The sequence below is a fragment of the Eublepharis macularius genome, chromosome 1 (assembly GCF_028583425.1).
Source record: "Eublepharis macularius isolate TG4126 chromosome 1, MPM_Emac_v1.0, whole genome shotgun sequence".
Classification (NCBI taxonomy): domain Eukaryota; kingdom Metazoa; phylum Chordata; class Lepidosauria; order Squamata; family Eublepharidae; genus Eublepharis; species Eublepharis macularius.
Window position 1 is genome coordinate 186,892,025 of NC_072790.1, and position 21,817 is coordinate 186,913,841.

The following is a 21,817-nucleotide window of genomic DNA, read 5'->3' on the forward strand; positions in this document are numbered from 1 at the left end:
GATGGGCTGGTGTGCAGGGGCAATGACCTGAAGCACCTACCATTGACGCTCCTGACCAGTCACCTGAAGTGCACCACCCGAGCCTGTGGTTTCTGTCCTCGGTCAGCGAAGCATCCGGGGGGGGGGGAGACAGAGGACTACCAGCTCCTCTGAACAGGGATCAGTGGGATGGTCACCGGAATCCCCCCCAAGCAAGAAGCCTTGCCCTGAGGGTACTGCCGGTGGGAACAGAACGGTCAGGTAGGCTGCCCTTGGGGAGGTTGTTCCATTAGGGTCAGGGATAGTGCCATTGAAAAGGGTGAGGTCAAGGGCCCAGGAGGTGGGCGTTCATGTGGTGGCGGAGACAATTACCCTGCAAGGATTCCCCCTATCCGTCGTGGAGGGCATGGGCTTCCAAAGGCTGCTTCAGCACTTTGCCCCATGGTTCTCCATGCCGTCATGGTGCACCATTGAAGGCTGGAAGGTGGGTGATGTCAGCTGCTGCTGCTTTTGGCCACAAGGGACAGCTCTGCTGCTGTTGCGCAGGTGGTTGTATGGTACCGCATGGTGCCCCCTATCCGTGGTGCCTTCTGTCCACGCTGAGCAGGGGGGTATTGGTCCCGCACCGCGACTCACATCCTTTCCACGAAGGCAGGAAGGTGGGTCATGTTGTCTGCTGCCGCTGCCCCGCAACTCAGTGGGTTTCTCAGCTCATGGCTTGCCAATGAAGGGGTCTTCCCAGTCCTGCTCTGTGATGCAGTTGGTAACCATTTGTCCCCGTCTCCCTGACAAGTTCCCTGATGGTCCCTCTTTCAACCTCTCCCTCTTTGGAACCGCTCCAGTGCCTCTCACCCTCTCCTGTCCTGCCCATCCTGTCCTTTCTGCAAAGGCAGGAAGGTGGGTCATGTCAGCTGCTGCCACTGCCCCGCAACTCAGTGGGTTTCTCAGCTCATGGCTTGCCAATGAAGGGGTCTTCCCAGTCCTTCCCCTCGATGTGGCTGGCAATGCTTTGTCCCCCTCTCCCTGACAAGGTCCCAGTCCCTCTTTCAACCTCTCCTTCTCTGGATGGCACCAATATGACCCTTCCCCATGACTTGTCCTGCCCATCGCATCCTCTCCCTGACAAGTTCCCGGACAGTCCCTCTTTCATCCTCGCCCTCTGTGGATGGAACCAATGTGACCCTTCCCAACATACTCTCCTGTCCTGCCCATCCCATCCTTTCCGCAAAGGCAGGAAGGTGAGTCATGTCAGCTGCCACCGCTTTTGGGCACAAGGGGCAGCTCAAAAGCTGTTGCTGATATGGTTGTGCCGCATGGTGCCCCCTTTTCCATGGCACCTGCTGTCCCCTCTGAGCAGGGGGGAATGGGTCCCTCCCACCCTTTCTGTGAAGGCAGGAAGGTGGGTGCTGTCTGCTGCTGCTGCTTTTGGGCACGAGGGGCAGCTCAGGAGCTGTTGCACATATGGTTGCACAGCACGGTGCTCCCTATCCATGGCACCTGCTGTCCCCTCTGAGCAGGGGAATATAGGTCACTCCCAACCACCCTTTCTGTGAAGGCAGGAAGGTGGGTGCTGTCTGCTGATGATGGCTTTGGCCACGAGGAACAGCTCAGCTGCTGTTGCAGATAAAGTTGCACCACATGGTACCCCCCCTTTCCATGGCACCTGCTATCCCCTCTGAGCAGGGGAATATAGGTCACTCCCAACCACCCTTTCAGGAAGGTGGTGCCACGAGGAACAGCTCAGCTGCTGTTGCAGATAAAGTTGCACCACATGGTACCCCCCTTTCCATGGCACCTGCTATCCTCTCTGAGCAGGGGGTAATGGGTCCCTCCCAACCCCTTTCTGTGAAGGCAGGAAGATGGGTGCTGTCTAATGCTACTGCTTTGGGGCATGAGGGACAGCTCAAAAGCCATTGCTGATATGGTTGTGCCGCATGGTTGTGCCCTTTTCCATGGCACCTGCTGTCCCCTCTGAGCAGGAGGGAATGGGTCCCTCCCACCCTTTCCATAAGGGCAGGAAGGTGGGTGCTGTCTGCTGCTGCTGCTTTTGGGCATGAGGGACAGCTTAGCTGCTGTTGCACATATGGTTGTACAGCATGCCCCCCCTATCCATGGGCACCTGCTGTCCCCTCTGAGCAAAGGGGACCTGCTGTCCCCTCCTGCAAAGGCAGGAAGGTGGGTGATGCTGGCGGCAGCCTGCCTGTACTGCCTGCACAGGTTAGCTGTCTCTGGTGCAGATTCTGTGGAACTGCTGTTTTCTGTAGGGTGTGCTGAATAGACTGCCACATCCATGACAGCAGGCCAGTGGGTGATGCGGAGGGCAGCCCAAAGCTCCCCACGTGGGCACCTACCTGTCTGCCCACAATCCCCTTTCCTAGGGGAACCGATGCCTCCCCCATGATGGGGGGAAGGCATCCTTCACAGCCTCCATGGCCAGCACATGAACCTCCGCTTCTATATGTTAGGGGCAGGCCCCACCTCCCACCCTTAGTTCTTTCCCTCCAACTTTCTAATGATGGGATAACGCAGATATTTATGCAATCCACATATCTCCCCAATATGCCCGTACACAGTATCTGTCTCTCCTCTCAGTCCAATACAAGTAGTCAATGTATCCATGCATACCTCTATCATATACACCTAGCCCATACAGCTATGCACCTGTCTACTGGGAAACCTATCTATCCCATGTACCTAAACGTCCAATGCTCCATGTCCAGCTGGTGTGTTTGGCCAGCAACAGCCTCTGCACCACCTCTGGGAGGCCTGGCGGGTGGGCACATGGGGGTGCCACCAGTGAGCAGCCAACCCCTCCACCCCCCTAGAGGGGAGGCAGCCAACCACCACCTCTCCCAGCCCGCCAGGCCCAGCAGCCGCCAACATAACCCACCGTTATACCTTGGCGGAAAGTAGCCTCTGGGAGGCCTGGCAGGTGGGCACATGGGAGTGCCGCTGGTGAGGGGAGGTGGCCCACCTTCGAGTCCACCACTTGTACATGGTGCCAAAGTAAACTGGTGGCTTCATTTGTGTCAAATGGGAGTTGCCTGTGGGCGTCAGATTTGGGAATGTATAACTCCAAGATACATATTGCAATCTTGACCAAACTTAGGTGATGGCTGGAGGGGAGCCTGCTGAACACTCTCTGTGAATATGGGCTCTCTAAGTCCACAAACAATGAACACTGAACATGCTTGTTAATGGTACATGTTCGTTACTGTTCGTCCATTTGTGTTTGTCGTCGGCAATGAACAACGAAGAGCGTGTTTATTTTTCCCCCCATTTGTGCCCATGTTTAGTCTTGATGCCACATTTTTTGCCAATTGAAACTTCTAAGAAACTTCAAATACAGTCTCATGTACAGCACATTAAAGTAGTCTAATTTAGAGGTTACGATTAGAGATGGGCACGATCCGCATTACGATGGAAAAAAACCCACGATAATGGTGATCGCGTGATCGTGACCCGGCGGATCATGATCCTCCATGGCCAACGATCCAGCAATCGGGAGAGGCCTGGATCATTGCGTTCAGGCTCAGATTGGGGATCCAGACTCTCAAGCGCCACTAATCTATTCCCCTGGCAACAGAGCTAGGGGAAAGCCTGAGCTCTGTTTGCCCTCCTTCTGTCACCCTGGAAACCCAAATGGAAGCCCAGCTTTCCTTGATCAGCAGGGCTTCCTTCCAACCACAGAGCAGCAAAGCAGAGAAGACACCCAGGGGAGGGAGGGGGAAGGGGGTGTTCTGTAGCCATGGGCACTCCAGTCTCATTCTTGCAAACCCTGATAGGCAGCTCTGACGGCCAAACACAACCTCCTGTGTTGCTGAATGGGACCTGAGCGGAGGCGGCTCATCGCCGCCTCCCCATGCCCGCCAAGCCCTGCAGCCGCCACCAGCACCCACCATTCATGTATCGCTGGGAATACCAGCGCGCTCCAGTTTGGCCTGGCAGGCGGGCACATAGGGCGTGCCACCGGTGAGCAGCCAACCCCCCTGCCCCCTGAGGGGAGGTGGCTCGTCGCCGCCTCCCCGTGCCCGCCAGGCCCAGCAGCCACTGGCACCACCCACCTTCCCACATAATACCAGCATGCCCTGCTTTGGCCTCCACGATCACGATCCACGGCTCGGGAACAGGAGATGATCGGTGCGGATCGTTATTTTGGGATCGTTGTCGGCGCCGATCCACAATTCTCTGGATCATTAAAATTTTTTGGATCGTGCCCATCTCTAGTTATGATAGAGTGGATCAGTGTGGCTAGGTCAGCAGAGTTTAAACAAAGCAGTGCCTGGAGGCAGTCTTCAAGTGTTTCCCAATAAACTGATGCATAATCCTGACTAGATGGATGTGCTGCAGGTGAGCAGGAGATCTGACTGGGGATTTAAGGTGTTACTGAATCTGGATGGGGTTGAAAGCACAGCTCTTGGAACCATGCCTACTGCTGGATAAGAAGGTGGCAGCTTTGGCTAGGAGTACCTTTTAATAGCTTTAGCTGATGAGCCAGTTGCCGGTTTTTCTGGGCAGAAAAGATCAGGCCACTGTGGTGCATGCCCTGGGTATATTTAGATTAGATTACTTCAGTGTGCTCTTCATAGGGCTGCCCTTGAAAAGTGTTTGTAAACTTCAATTTGTGCAGAATGCTGCAGTCAGGAGAGGAAATGACTGAGAGGTGATATGATAACCATCTTCAAGTACATGAAGGGCTGTCATAGAGGATGGTGTGGAATTGTTTTCTACTTCCCCAGAAGGTCAGACCAGAACCAACAGATTGAAATTAAATCAAAAGAGTTTTTGGCTAAACATTAGGAAGAACTTCCTGACAGTTAGAGCAGTCCCTTAGCGGAACAGGCTTCCTCGGAAGGTGATGGGCTCTCCTTCTTTGGAGATTTTTAAGCAGAGGCTAGATGGCCATCTGACAGCAATTCTGATTCTATGAACCTAGGCAGATCATGAGAGGGAGGGCAGGTAGGGTTACATCAGTGCTTAGTTCTTGTGGTCCTTTCTTACATGCCCAGTGTAATGCCGATCGCCACCTTGGGGTCAGGTAGCAATTTTCCCCAGGCCATTTTGGCTAGGGATCCTGGAGGTGTTTTGCCATCTTCTGGGCCTGGAGCAAAGGTCACTGGGTGTATGTATGGGGGGAAGTAGTTGTGAATTTCCTGCACTGTGCGGGGGGTTGTATTAGATTACCATAGAGGTCCCTTCCAACCCTATGATTCTATGATTCAATAAAACTAACAGAAATGCATCATTAAAGCAATTAAAACTGGAGTTAAAATACACATATAATAATATAAAAACAACAATTAAAGCTTTGATTAGGAAGGAGGGATCACTGAGTGAATGCTAAAAGAAACAAAAGAAGGTTTTCACTCACTGGCAGAAAATGGCAACAGAAGGGAACATATGAGTCTCCCTGGGTAGTGAGTTCAAGTATTTTGGTGCCATGACTGAGAAGGCCCTCTCCTGGGTTGCCAACAAAAGCAACACCTCAAAAGATAATTTTAGTGGTTTAGTAATTTCATAAGGGAGAAGGTGGTACTTCAGGTATGTTCGTCTTAAACCATATAGGGCTTTAAAGGTCAACACCAGCAGCTTGAATTTTACCCAGAAATAGACTGGAAGCATGTGTAGATTAGAGATGGGCACAAACAGCAACACGAACAAAAAAAGCCACGAACAGCCCAATCTGCTGTTCGCATAGAAGCTGTTTGTGAGGCCCCATTCTAAATGAACAGGTGGTCATTGCAAGCCTCGTTCATTGCTGTTCATCTTACGGTTCGTCAAGCCAGACAATCGGGCACCTGCAATCAGCTCCCTTGGCAACTTAGGCAGGAATTGTCTGTACTCTGTCTGAACTCCTGCTGTTGCCCTGGAAACCCCAATTTAAGCCCAATTTAGCTTGATAGGCAGGTCTTCCTTTCAAGTGTGGAGCTCCAAATTTGTTACAACAAGGGAGCAAAGACCAGGGGGGAGGGGGGCTCCTAGCTCTGACTTTGCAGACAGTGGAGAGACAGTTGCTGTTGGCATTTTGATAGAGTGCATTGGAGCTTGAATTTTCTTTGTATGTGGTGGGATAGGGATCTACCCCTCCAAGTTCCAGGGCTGCTGCCAGGCTCTGAGCCAAGCTATTATTTATTACTGGTACCTTTCCTGGTGCCTGCTCAGGTCAGGCTTCTGGGAGTGGTGCAGTAGGGATCTTGACTTGGATGACAGCTGGCGGAGAGCCTGCTGGCCCCCACGAACAGCCAACCATGAACATGTTCGTGAACAGGGCCATGTTCGTGGTTGTTCGTGAGTACCTGTTCGTGGATGGCAACGAACAACAAACATCATGTTCATTTTTTTTTCTGTTCGTGCCCATCTTAGTGTAGATAGGCCATATCATAGGATATGATCCCTATAACACACTTGTCAATATCCTGTTATTGTGGACTTGACTCTGGAACACCCCCCTTTAGACTCAGATCTGTGATCTAACCCGTGCCTGAACCTTGGAACCATGATTTGTCCTGCTCCGACAACTTGAGAACTTCTGCCTGCTGCCTGTATGCGTCAGTAACTGGGACAACAGAAAGTGTAAGTACCCACAACTCCCATACCCCCAAAAACTCCAGTTGCCAGGAGGGATCTGGCAAGCCTAATATTAAGTAATATTTACAAATGTACATCCTTAAGCTGTTAGTCCAGATATACCACTGTATGCTTCCTGATTACTAGGGTTTTTTTAAAAAAAGAATTGAATGTGTAATTTATTATTGATTAATAAACTACACAAACAATTCTTTTTTTGTTGTTTGTTTTGTTATTCTGTTTTTCTGGAGTGCATTTTTATACTCCAAAACTCTCCATGTAGCATTAAAACATGCCATGGCAACATTTCCAGCTTCTGCCACCTACATTAAAATGGATAAGAATACAGATGGGCCTTGCTGAATCATAGCAGTTGTCCATCTAATCTAGGATCCTGTTTCACTCAATGGCTGATCATTTGCCATGGAGAGCCACCAAACAGGGCACAGAGGCAAAATCACATCCAGATGTTGCCTTCTAGTGTTGGTATTCAGAAATTTATTGCCTCTGGATCTAAAGGTTCTCTTTAGTCAACATGGCTAGTAGCCAGTGGTGGACCTATCTTCTGTGGGGCAGCTCATGTATATGCATACTCTGCTTGCCCTTGAGCACATAGAAGATATAAGATGAAGATGCAGATATTGAAGAGGAGCAGAAAATAGAAAATAAGGAGATAGTATTTGATATTCCTGAATTGTAACAGGCTCAAAAGATATTAAAAGTTAATAGAAACCATTTACTACTGCAAGCCTGAGTATGATTGCAAACATATTTACGTCCTATGTAGTGAACATTAAATTCACAGGTGTTCAAGGTTTCTGTTTGCATTCTGGGTCATTTTATGAGCACAGGTGGAAGCTAGGCGTTTAAACATGGACTTTTAGTTTAAGTTACCCAAGCTGTGTCATCAAGAAATACTGAAAGGAAAGACAGATTTTTTGTTTTTTGCTGACCAGAAGAAATAACTGCTGTTGCATTAAAAAATGTACGTATCCTTCCAACCTGCCAACAGAACAATAAATCACTTATGCTGACACTTCCAAGATGCATCAAGCTATTTGGAAGTTATGGCAATGTTATATCATTTGGATGAGTGGATTTAGATCTGGAGGGAAGAGTTCAAAGGTTAAGATAGTGCCTCATTACTACTGCAGTCTTCTGCCACATGCCAGAAGGCATTAAGCTCATATGGGGTGTTTGTTAAAATGAAGCATTAAGCTGCAGGTGTACTGTATAGAATCTTCAAAGATCACGAACAAATGTTTCTGTTACCATAAAGTGGATTAAAAGGGTTTTAAAATGTAGTGGCTTGGCCTGGCTGATCACACATTTGCTGCAAAGAGAAAAGTGTGGAATTATATCGGAAGAATTATATGGTCAGTTCAAGACTAGTCAGTCATGCAGCTACTCTAAGATATAACAGTGCATTCAGTTCATTTAGCACTTGTGAGGTGGAGCAGGCTACAGGCTTTGAAAATAAGGACTTCACCTTGAAGGGCCAAACATAGGTTATTAATAGAATGCAGAAGACATTCGACGATAGTTAATATTAAATATTGTGGATACAATCCAAAGAGCCATGCAAGAAGGTCCAAGTGTACAACAGGACTTTTCTGTTCTAACACAGCACACATCTGTGCTGCTGTGCACTACTTGAAAAGCTGCTTTGGAAACTCAAGGTAGCTTGAAAAGAAAGTCCTGATGAATGAAGAATTCTAATTTTCACAGGATAACCTTGTTAGTCTGTCACATCAAAATCAAAAGGTTCTGCGGTACCTTTAATATAGCATAAACTTCTGTGGACTTGAGCCCAGTTTGCCAAAGGCAGTTAAGTGAATCCTCAGTCATATGCAGTGCAAGGATAGAATATTAGATAGTTCTATGGCAAATTGAAAGTAAGTTCATAAAGTAAGCTCATAATCACAGGAAGATGTCCAAATGAGCATCAATAGCTAACAAATAGTATGCCTTCTGCAGGATTTTCTTAGGAGCTTATAGGAAGTAAAAAATTAAAACATTTGTATGACGGTCCCCGTTGCTCGGGTGCGCAGCGCCTGGCGGGTCCATCACGGCAAGGCTGACGGCTCCGAGGGGCGGTGGGTCCTGGGGGCCAGAGTCCCTCCAAGGCCGTGCCAGCGGCCCGTATGCTGGCAAGAGGGGGGTCTGGGCTTCCTTAGATCCGAAACAGACAATACGAATTACAAGCGTTCTCCACGCGATTGTACTTACATGTGTTTCCCGCGGGGTTTGCTGTCCACTTGCTGTTTGTGTGTTTCGGCAGTCCGCCCTACACATGTTCGCGGTCGAGCATCCACGGGTTCTCGGTTGTGCTTCTGTGACGTGCTTCCCTTGACGCATGCTCACAACCCGCAGCTGAAAAAGAAGCCTGCAGCGGTTGTTCGTGCAGCGAACGGCAGGTGGCGTTGCGTGACGTTTGATGGCCATAACTTGCGACCCATAAGTTTTGATTTCTTCTCCCTGTCATCCAACATTGCGCTCTGCCAAGTTTGCGCACCGAGCACCTGCCTGCGTGCTTATAATCATTGTCGGTGGGCTAGTTGCTGCTGGCGGCGGGGGAGATGACATGACATTTAAGCCCATGGGGATGCCCCAATAAATTGTGGCCCCTCCACAGCGGGGCCTTGGTAGGACAATGATGCACTCTGTTGATATCAGACTTTCTGGTTTGTCCAATCGCCTCCAACCCGGTGGGTGGCGGGTTGATGGTTGCCGAATGGGGGCGCTTTGTGGCTGCCACGCTGCCGGTCTTCTCCCACCTCCTGGTAAGCTGTGCGGGGCCCAGGGCCGTGGGGGAGGCTGGCATAGAGGGAGGGGAGGCCCGTCCCCAGACAATTTGGAACCATATGAATAATACATATGTACATGTAAGAGCATACATTATACCACATTTCATAATTCCTCTTCTATATATTCCAGAGCCAGGGATGGCTCAATGTGTTTTGCCCCCATCCAATAAGGGCCAAGTGGCTGAGAAGACAATAGGTATCTGTTGCATTTCTGACCTGCACCACCAGCAGCAAGGATGCCAATCCCCCATTGGGGGCGGAGGATCCTCCTCTCCCACCCTCTACCCGCCACTTACTTGTGTGGCGGGGGGGATGCACCTCCCGGGGTGCACTCCTGGGTGGTATGGCACACTACTGTGTGCTCCAGTGGCCCAATTCGGGCCAGATTTGGGCCAGATTTGGCCTAAATCCAGCCCAATTTGGGCCACTGTGGTGTGCTCCTGCACTCTGCAGCAGCTGGATTTGGCCCAGTTCAGCCCCCTGCAGAGTGCATGAGTGCTCCCAGGGTGGCATGTGACCCACACAATAACATCACTTCCTGGAAGTGATGTCATCACACAAGCTGGGAACATGCATGTTCCACACAAGATAGGTCCTAAAAGGTAAGTGCTGGGCTTCTGACCTCTCGCCTGGGGGGAGGGGGGATGGTGGACCTGGCAACCCTAACCAGCAACCAGGAGAAAGGTGGGCCCAATGGAGCTTGCCTCCATACCAAATAGTACAATATGGGGAGGCAACAGATGTTCATCACCTGCATGACTCTCAACTGAGACTCGCCAGGAACACAAGCCCCAGTAGCATTGCAAATGTCACTGGATCTCCCCTTGTAAGCCACCTATCAGGCCTACAATATAATACACGCTTCCCAGCAAGGCCAGCAAGGCAGGAAGACAGTTGCCATCTCCTGACGAGGAGACTGGAAACATATTGAATTGTGGGGTCATGGGAAAGGCCAGCAACAGCCCCCACACACACACACCTCGGAGGTGTGCAAAATCTACAGATCTACAGATCAAAGAAGTGACTTTTCTAGAGTTCCTGATCCCAATCCCTCTGATCTTCCCCCTTCACCTCCTCCCTAATTAATGGAACTCAGGAATCAGGCTCTTCCTGTCCCACACTCAGTCAGCCATCAATCAGCCTTTTGGTATCAACAGATGTGCCTGATCAAACCTTCTCTGGTTTTATTGCGTTACAATGTCGGAGACAACCTGTTGAATTATTGTGATGGGCAGAAGGCTCCATCCTGCCCAAAGAATGGGTTTTTCCTATAAAGAGGGCTGCTTCCAACCTTTGTGGTATGTGCATTTCCTCTGCACAACCTCAGACTTCTTGACTGAGCCTTTCTCCCTCTCTTTACTGTGACACTGCTGAACACTTCAAGGCTGATCCCTTACGGACACCTCTTTCCTTCAAGACTGGTAACTATAAGCCTTAGTTGGAACTGCTTTCCCATTTACCTACTGGTTTTTAGTTAGATCTCTGTGTGTGCTGTGTGCATTCTGTGCAATTGCTTTTGCAATTGCAATTCAATAAAAACCACTCCTTTTGAACATCTCCCTGCTTATTAAAGAGTTCTCCAGGGGAAGCATGCACATATACATTGGTTAAAAGATCATGGAGTTACCCTCCCCCCCCACTCTTGCTAGCCTCTCCTTGCTGCTAATTCCTCAACAAAACTTGCAAGGAGAACACCTCCTTGGGTAACACCTTTGGATCAGGGCAGCAGGACAAATCTAGGATGCTACAAAGGGTCAAACGATGCTTGTAGCTTCTTTCCATGCAGCTGCCCTCCTCAGACTGTGGCACATCAAGCCACCACTTGTCTCTTGTGCAATAAGATGATCCTGCCCGTAGCCTGATGCTTTGCTCTTGGAACATTTTCACTGTTTGACTAGCTAGCTTAGGAGTCTTCTGTCATGTAGGAAATGTGCATATCTAATTTGGCTGTGAAACCTTGGACATTCCCACACGGCTTACCTGCACCTGGAACGCTGTGCAGCATGCTGAAAAAACTGTGGAAGATCGCGTTTTCTCTCGCGAGTTTTGCGCGATGTTGCGCAACATCGTGCAAAACTCGCGAGAGAAAACGCGATCTTCCATGGGTTTTTTGGCATGCTGCGCAGCGTTCCGGGTTCAGGTAAGCCATGTGGGAATGGCCCTTATGTCTAAAACTGCATGGAATGTTGACTTTCTGTTTTTCATTGATGACATCACAGAACAGGGTCTTGTGGAGGTACAAGACTATTGCTATGACCAAAAAATGATACAATCCACTGTTCTCCATTTGCATTAAAATATGCCCTTTCCATATTCCTTTTTAATGGTATTGTTCACCTTTCTTTTGAGATAAGGGATGAGAGATTTTGTTAAGTGAACGGCCATTTTCATAGACCCAATTATCCACAGGAGACAAGGTGCTCTTTAGATATAAAATCTAAATCAAACAAAGTATCTCAGTGTGAAGCAACTGTTATGAATTGTTAATAATGTTCTAACTCATGAGTGCTATACATTTGATATTAGCAATGAGACTGATGTTACCTAGTTTTACATTTTTTGAAAGAATTTGTAGAAGTTATTTCATAGAAGAACATTCAAGTCATTTAGACTCCACTCACAAGAAAGGGTGATGGACCAGACTGTAGCATGAGGACTTTATCTTGGAACATGGATGCAGATTGGACCCTTATCAGCCCAATTTTATGGTGGGCTACTACTTCAAACTTCAGATAAGAAATCTGTCAGACTCTCTAATTTGGCTGTCCCCAAAATGCCAAGTCAAAACCCCATATTTGCTATTTAGATACAAACATTTCTTCCTGCTTTAATTTTTACAAATAGATCTAAAATATCCAATATCTTAGGCTGATATGATATAAACAAAAATCAACCCATCGGAATGACAGTAATGACCTTTGCATCTCTCACTAAGGGTGTGAAAAACATGTTCTCTTTCTGGCTGCTACAAATCACTAAATGAATTTTGAAAAGCTGAGTAACAGACTCAGTAGCCTCTTTCTTTGTGCAAATCTCAGATGCTGCTTACGTTCTCAAGCATGGTGATTTGTAAGAGTTCCAAGTATGTGGACTGTTCACTGGTGGCTGTCTTTTTATTTGCTCACTGACAGTCTCTGATAATGGTCTCATTAATGTAAACCTTTCAGTAATTATCTGATCTTATAGCCAGAGATTCCTTTCTGCCACAAGAACTTGTTACTGAGTTTCTCAATCTGGTATATGAGAAGTGTATTAGCAGTTCAAGACCACCCATTAAGCCCAGTTTTGTTGTGGTATGGAATGATTTGATGATAAAGCCAGACAGTAATTGAAATTCATTTTTACATGTGTATGTAAATGGAAAGATGGAGAGTTCTACTCCACAAACTCTATAATGCATGTCCTCATTTAAAGAAAATTAATTGGCAAAGGAGCTGCCAACATTTTTGCTATTCTCTGCTTTTCCATGTTCTCCTGATGGTTTGATATTCAGACCAAAAAGGAATTTCCACTTCCCACCCCAATTCCATTTTTAGCATGAAAAATTCTGTCCTTTGGTGTTTGTCTAAGGACTCCCTAGTGATGGTAATGGCTGCTTTGAATCATCAGTGCTTTGAAGGTTTATTATAGAAAGAAGGGGAAATGGTGGGTGGATTCAAAAGGGGCAGGAAGGAGGACAAAACCTTCTAAGTTGTAGAATGTTCCTTAGAGCATATACAGAGTTCTTTGCAGTACCAAGATAGTGGAGGAGTCTTTAACACCTCGCCCACTGGTCTTGACGTCCCCAGATGTTAGATATATTTTATGTAATTCAGAAGTGAGCACATTTTCCCTGCATCCAGCCAGGGTCAACTACTTGCAACTACTTTTATTGCAAACTCAGATTACACCTGGATGTGCCAATGCAAATCAACATTTGAGCGAAGGGACATTAATCTGTAATCTAAACCCATGATAAAAACCTTCGTTGATAAAGGAATTTCCTTTCTGAAATTTGTGATAGCACCCACAGTGCAATCTGAGTTTAGAATGAAAAGCTCATCAGAGGAACAATTTAATATTGTCTGCTAATGAAATTGCCATCATTATGGAGATGGAGGGATGGCATTTATATTGCAAGGACAAGGTAGGGTTGAAGAAAAGAGCAAGAGTCCAGTAGCACCTATAAGACTAAAAAAAAAATGTGGTAGGGTATGAGCTTTCGTGAGCCACAGCTCTCTTCTTCAGATACCAGGTAGGCTTATGTGATGAATCCATGTGTGGTCTAGGCTACCCTGTGTCAGAGGCAGAAGGCACATTTTCTCTCACTGTAACAAGGTCCTCAAGGGCTGCTCTTTACTTTCCTCCATATACCTGAAGGGCAGTTGTTCACTTACATTTGAAAGAGTAGATGGTCAGAGACAGAACTGGGATTACAGTTAAAACACCACCTTCTCTAATGAACATGGCTGGTCCAAGGGGTGCCCTAGGCAATGATGCCCCACCCCCCAACAATTCACTAGAGAGAAAATGAAAAATCTATAATGAATTTTTACTTTTATTTTCCTACTTTTATTTTCTTGTCATTCACAATGAACAATGTAAAAATGGACAATTAAACATCGTTACATTTTTTTACTTACTAATTTTACTACCTCTCTACTTTCTGTCTCCTCTCCCCAAACATTAGTCATGGTAAAATAATGTGATTTCTTTTATTGGACCACATTCTGTGATTGATGGGTCTGATTCTGTACAGAGGAAGGATGGTGATTTTTAGATCAGACACAGAGAAAGAGCAAGATTAAAGAAAGGAAGAAGGAAAGAAAAATTCTGAACCATATTCTTCCTAACAAGTGAGAGACCTTCAAGGACTTGCAGGGGGCATCTCATGTTCCCCTCCCTCACTATGTCCTCTTTCCTTTCACTGCCCCCCATAGCTTCTCCTCCTTTCCTGCTTCCTTTTCTCCGTCCCACCCACCTTTGTCTGTCCCCGTTTTCACCTTTCCCCCTTTCATCCCAGGCAGTGTCTCCCCTATGGCCCAGTTCAGGGCCGGATCGACCGGGGGGGCAAGGGGGGTAGTCTGCCCCCAGCGCCGCCAAAGAAGAGGCACTGGGTGCAGCTGCCAGCCCTGGGAGTGCGTGGGCAGCGGGACAGGGGGCGCGCTTGCCACGTGCCCCCTGTTCTGCAGGGCAGGCGAAAGGCAGCGCGGGTGGCTGGGAGGCCCACGCCATTCACTTGCCCCAGAGGACAGGGGGCGTGCGGCAAGCTGGCCACCCAGCCACCCATGCTGCCTTTCGCCTGCCCCGCAGGACAGGGGACAGCCGGCTTGCCATGCGCCCCCTGTCCTGCGGGGCAGGCGAATGGCGTGGGTGGCCTTCCAGCCACTCATGCTGCCATCGCCAGCTCCATGGTATGCCAGGACATCTGGCTTGCCTTGGGGCAGCACACGGCGCCCTGCGTGATGATGTCACGGAAGTGATGTCATCACGCAGCGCTGGGAGTATGCGTGCGTGCACTGCGCACACGGTTCAAGTGCACGGTCTTCGGTTGCCCTGGGCACCAGCAACCGTAGATCTGGCCCTGGCCCAGTTGCATGGTGCTGGCCCAGTTGCATGGTGGGGGATCTGCAAGGACTTGAAGTGGGTACATCACTTTCCCCTGTATCCCCTTACCCACACTATTTCCTCTTTCCCTTCTCCCGGCAGCCCCCATATGCTCACCTTTCCCAATGTCCTTCTCTCCTTAAAACCCACTAAACAACTTACCTTTTATCTGTCCCTCATAACCTATATTTACTAATTTACTTCATTTACTTTATTTATGTACTGCCTTTCTCCACAGTGGAGACCAAAAGCAGATTACATCATGCTTCTTGCCTCCATATTATCCTCACAACAACTGTAAGATGTAGGTTAAGCTCAAAGTGTATGACTAGATCAAAGTCACCCAATGAACTTCCACAGCAGAGTGGTGATTTGAACCTGGGTCCCCCACATCCTACTCTGGATCTCTAATGGCTACACTACACTAGTTCTAGAAGGGGCTGCTAATGAGCAGTAGCAAGCAGCCAGGCCTGGGTGAGTCATGCAAGTCATGTGGTATCAAGTCATGTGGTAGTTGCTGCTGGGCCTGACCTTAATGAGTCCTCATTTGGACCTCAAAGGCCCAAACAGCCCTGGAAAGGGCCCTTCCCTCTCCCTCTGTCTTTTGTTGACATAAGGGAATACTGACCTGTTACTTGGTTGTTTAGCACCACTGGCAGGCACCTGGGGAACATGTGCTGTGTGCACACTCCCTGGGGGCATGGTGATATCACTCCAGAAGTGATGTCATCATGCCGGCTGCAGAAGTGTTCCTGTGCTTTGTTTGGGGCTGATTTGGGCCCTAAACAGGCCATATCAGCCCCGTGTGGAGTGTGGGAGCGCTCACACAGCCAGAACAGTGTTGTCACTTCTAGAAGTGATGTTACCACATCAGTCCTGGGGCACACACACATGAAGAGCAAACTCATGCCCAACACGAGGTGAGTGCCAGGGACCCTCCCCTCCCGGTGGGAGGGAAGACAGACCTGGCAACCCTAGCTCCAACCCTGGCCCATTCAGGTCCCACCCTACAAAAGTGGGAGAGAGAAGAAGCCAACCACTTCAGAACCTAGCGTGGCTCAGTTGGACATCTCTTGCAGCTCTTCTGGGCTGGGCGTGGCTATCTGCACACTATGGCTGGCTCACCCAGGCTAGAAGCAGCTTTCTGCAGGCCGGACAAGGCTCACACTGCCAACCTCAGTAGAGATCTGGAGATCTCCTGGAATTATAACTGATCTTCAGACTACAGAGAGGACTTGCCCAGGAGAAAAAGGGCTCTTTGTAGGGTAGATTCTATGGTATTATACTCTGCTGAGGTTCCTTCCCTCTCTAAACTCCTTCTTCCCCAGGCTTCACCTCCAAATCTTCAGGAATTCCCCAGCCCAGAGTTGGCAACAACCCTGTCCCCAAACCATACACACATTACATTGCAACAACCAAGTTAAGCAAGCTCCAGAAGACAGACAATTTCTTCAGTTGCAGTTCTATACATACTCGGTAGTAACCCTCATGGAACTGAATGTGACTTATTTCTGAGGAAATATGTATTGATCAAACCAGGATGAAGAGAAGTCCAATATTCCTTTTTCAACTAGACCACTGAGGCACATTTCAATGCCTGTTGAAAAATCAGCTTCTAAATCCCCTCTTCCCACCGTGGGCACTTAACCCTCTTTACTGGGGTGGGGAGTGGGGAGAAGTTCCTTTCTGTTTTCAACTCCCTTCAAAATGTACCTTGTACAACCCATCCAAACATAGGCATGGTTCCCCTCAAGTAAGTCCAACCAGTTTCCATGGGACTTACTCCTAGATAAATGTGCAATGGCTGAGCCTAATGGCTCTTGTAAGTAAAATGCAGCTGCAGCTGGAACCCACAAGAGGATGATGAGGCCCCGGCAGTAGAGCAAGGAAGAGCAGCTTAACATGGGGTGGGTCTACTGGCCCCAACTTTTCAGTGCTCCTAGAAAGCCTATGGTCTAGGAGACTGCCTTCGTGGTTTATATGGCCCTGCTGTTCAAGCCAACCAGCAGTGATGGCCATGCTTCCTTTTATCTGTGAAGCCTCAACCTGGGTTTTGTGGTTTGGTCAGAGAACTCCAGGAACTGATTTAATATATTTGTATATAGCATTAATGGCATTATATATAAACATTCTCTCTCTCAATGTTCAAGTAATATGTACAGCACTGAGGGACCATCTCCCTAACAATTCTTTCATATATTTTGATTGCTCATTCCAAAATGACTATCAGAGCAATCAGATTTTTTCTACTCTTTAATGTGAATCATGTATTTTGCCTAAGTAAATTTGACTCAGTTAGGCTGGGACTGAATAGGGACTATCTTTTTGCCTAGCCAGAAGTACTGCTATAATTTCTGTTTAAAGATTGAATAAATGAAAGTGACTATCATCCAAAATATGTAAGATTTCACTGATAGTGTGTATATAAGCCTTAATTATTATCATTTGCAATATATTATCATCTCAGTGCTGTCAAGAAAGGGAAATAACCTCACCACTTTTGCAGGGAACCAGCCCAGAAAAGATGGACGAATGATCATTACAGCCATTCTAATTTTTGGCTGCTCTTCAAATGTAGCAGAAACCATGACTATCATTGAGATGCTGAGTCCTGTAATACATTCGGCTGGTCTGCCCTCCACACAGCAGTGCCACACACGAAGCTATGTAACAAATACCTCGGAAAGAATGTGAGTAATAGAGATATGTGGGTAACTAATAACCAAATTCTTGCAAGTTTGATTTAGAAAGCATGTCAGAGACGAACATTATCTTTTGAATTACTTCTCAGGGCTGTGCTCCTGCCTATGGTGCAAAATGGCAAAAGATCCTCTTTATATTTGAGCCAGTAACCCTGGATTCCCAGCAAATGAATTTTGGGGTGAGAAAATAAATCAACTGATAACAAGGAGATGGATGTGAAGTTCTCTGCTACACAAGCTTCTATGGGTGTGTGGAAAACAAAAATTCAATTAGAGTCAGTTCTTCTGTCCTTTCAAATCTTATATTAATTTGTTTAATATTGAAGCTGGTCATATGTGATAATCAATTAGCTGGTTTCAATTACAGGCTTATTTCCAGTGGTAACCCTTCATCCTAGGGGCTATGCCTCTCATCCAAGTGATCATTTCTGTCAAACTACAAACAAGACAAAATTAAAGCAGCTCCATTTTAGAGACTATTGGCATTCTCTCCTGCAGAATTAGTGCAGAAGTATATTGCAGAGGAATGGCAACGCTGGCATTAGATTTCCCCCTCTTTTCCTAGACTACCCAAAAAGCAGGTGGAGAGGGTATTTTTAACAAAAAGGGAGGATAATTAAATAATAAGCAACATCACCCCCCCCCCCCTTTCACACATGGCTTACCTCACTGTGCTCTGGTAATTTCAGACTTTTTCCTCAGTAGAAGCCACTGGGAGAAGCATGGATAGATACTGCTTCTCTCCTTCTTATCTGTATCTATATATGATAATCTCATTTCTGAACCAGAAAATGAGCTGGTACATCCCACTAGCAAGCTTTAAGCAGCCAGAGGAAAGAAAACATCCCAAGGAACAATGCTGGCCATTAAGGCATCAAAACACATACATAGCATTCGGGGGGGGGGGTGTCATTCCCCAAAACATAGCAGTTCAAATCTTCATGAGGACCACCTAAAGGACTGTCTCTTCTTTTACTTCCTTTATCATCCAGCTACAGTCTTCAGACTGAAACCTTCTGGTTTGTCCCATCATTAAAAGAAGCCTGCCTGTCTCAATGAGGGCCTGTGCTTTTTATGGGGTTGCTCACACTTTATGGAACAGGATCCCCAAGAAAGTGAGGTGAGCATCATGCTTGGAAACTTTCAGGAGGGACTCTAAGGCTGCTTTATTCACCAGAGCTTTTTAATAGACTTGTGCATTTCTTTTGTTATTAATTACAATAAATATGAAAATAGGTGTTTTGTAATTATAGTAATTAATATGAAAACAAAACAAATTCTGTATCCAAACAACCTATAACAACACCCCCCTTCCCATGATTTTAATTATTTTTATTTGAGCAACTTTTGTTTCTGTCTGACCTGACCTGTTTCCTCTCTTTGCTGTGTTTTCCTAGTAAGGGCATAAATCTGTGATCCTCAGGGGATGGGGGGACACCCTTTAGGTTTTCTTGACTGCTTGCAGGCTAAGAACTAAACTACATGAAACACCCAACATGTGTCATGTTCCAACAAGTTTATATGGGAAGTTTAGTTGCACCCCACTTCCGAGCTCCCGGAGGAAAAACTGAGTAGTGTGGATTGTTGCATGAGTGTCTCTTTGCAAAAATCTGCTCTGCTCAGGTTTTCCTCTGGGAGCTTGGGGGGGAGGGCATGTCAGAGCAGCAGCAGCAGGGCCAGAAGGATGGAAGGGAAAGAGTCAGTGAGGGGAGCCTGAAGAGAACCGAGCCTGAAGCTGACAGGTGGGTAGCAGCAGCAGAAGGAACTGCTGAGGCTGCCACTGCTTCACTGCTAGACTCAACCATCCCTTCTCACAGAGAGGGGAAGGAAACTTGAGCCCCCCTCCCTGAGCTTAGAACTCTGTGAGAAGGGACATTTGAATCTAGCAGCTGCGGCAGTGGCAGCAGCCTCAGCAGTTCCTTCTACTGCTGCTAGCTGCCTATCAGCTTTGGGCTTGGTTCTCTTCAGGCTCCCCTTGCTGACTCTTTCCCTCCTATCTTTCTGGTCCTCCTACTGCTCTGGCATGCCCTCCCGCTCCCAAGTTCCCGGAGGAAAAACTGAGTGGAGCGGATTTTTGCAAGAGACACTCTTGCAAAAATTGCTCCACTCAGGTTTTCCTCCAAGAGCTTGGGGACAGGGTGGGGCAACTACACTTCCCAGGTAAACTTGTGGGAATCCGACATGTGTTGGGCATCTTGTGTAGTTTAGCTGTAAGATTGCATATATCTGTCAGGTAGTCTAATACTGAAGCATATGGTGTGGGATTCCAAATCATATAAGAGTTAGTTTCACATTCTGGAGCTTGCCTGTTTGTAGGAACCAACTCAGAGAGAGGGGGGTGGGAATCATTTGCAAGTTTTCTTGTGCCAAAGGACAGTGTAGTATTTTATACTATATTATTTCTTTCTTACTTTATTAGCTCTCTTCTAGAATATCATTTCTGTTTAGTATGTGCTGTCTCTTTGTTTTGTGTTGGTCTCCAATTCTTTCTTAAGCATTTTACTGTTTTTACTCGGGAATTACAGTTAATTTGGAATTTGTCTGTGTTGTGTAACTCTGTCCATATTATATGTCTGGATGTCCCAACAGTACCCCAACCACAACAGTTTGATTTTATTTAATTTATCACATGCAGTCCAGTAATAAAATTACACGCTTTTCATATACACATCACAGTATCTTATCTGACGTCAGTGCATAAATACAGCACGTAATGACTGGCAAAGGATCTCTGGCTCAGGTGGGAAGAGTGTGCAGCATGGTGTGGGCAGATCTGGCAGAAGGAGAAAGAGAGGAAGGGGTGATTTTGAAAAAGCAGCAGCCACTGCCAACATGAGTAGCAGTCTCCCTGATATTGGAAGTGCTTCCTGCAAGCTCAAGCTACTGTTCTTCAAACTACGTGGCCACAGTGTCAGTTCCTCACTGTGCTTTATGTGTTACTGTTTCCTATCAATTCTCCAATAGATTTTAAAGTTAAACATAGTCACCTTTCATTGCTTCAAAAAGGGGGACCCCTTTGTTCTATCTATCTGATATTTGGTAGTGTAGATATCCTAGTGGAGTACTGCAATCCCTCTGAGTTTTGTTTAATTCAGATGGAAAAATAGGAATGTACAGACCCAAGAAAGGGGGCGGGGAGGTACTTCCGTTGAAACTAATGGGAAATAATAACGAAATAGAATTATAAGAACAAAACAACAATAACAAAAGAAACAATAATAAAAAGCACACAAAACAACCCAATAACAAAGCAGTCCCTTTGGGAATCAATAATAAAAACAAAAGAAATTAAATGAACTCCCATGCACAAGTCTACTTTTTAATTGAGTGTAGGATGCAGGAATTTTATTGCATTTTATTAAATGTCATTAGATTTCATTAGGGCGTTTTTATTGTTTAATATTACATTTTTGTATTGTATGCCACCTTGAGTAATGGGAAAGTGCCAGATATAAATGTTTCGATGAAGAGAGAAATGGAGCTGAGATTCTTTTAATACTAAAATCACCCAAGAAGTGTTGAACAATAGGAGGGGGAAAAAATCTCTTCTGTCTTCTAAACTTCTAAAACTTGTATGTCGCTGCTTGTCGTGCAAGTTGTATATTGACCTATATTAGCTGTTTCTAAAAAAGAAGCCCTCTTTGCAGAAGCTGGCTTCGATGTGTGATTGATTCCATTTCTACATTTTTCCCCCAGTGTGTGAATTCTCATGGTCACCTCCAGTATCTCTCTCTCTCCCTCTTTCTCTCTAGTAACCTCTGAACAGCCCTTTCTTTTAATCTACATTGCCATCTAAATTTCTGGCCAACCTACAGTGAAATATTCTGTAGCTTTTATGAATTTAAGGAATGTGGTGGTGAACCACAGGATTCCCCCACCTACAGCTCCTCCTTTCAGTTGCCAACTGCTTGTCAGACTTTAATTAATGAGAAAGTCACTACTAGTTATTCATTTTTTGGTTTTTTCTGTGCCCCTCTGGAGATTTCTTAAATAGAATTCAGAAAGGTTAGCCTACACTCTTTTTTTAAAAAAAGTTCTTCCCTCTCAGCAGTTGCTGAGAAATGCTATTAGTTCGGGAGGTGTTTTTTTGCACCCAGATTCCGTCACTGGGAGGTAGTGTTAACCAATTATGAACCAAATGTGGTAACTTCCTCCTACCTCTGGTTGTGTTTATGG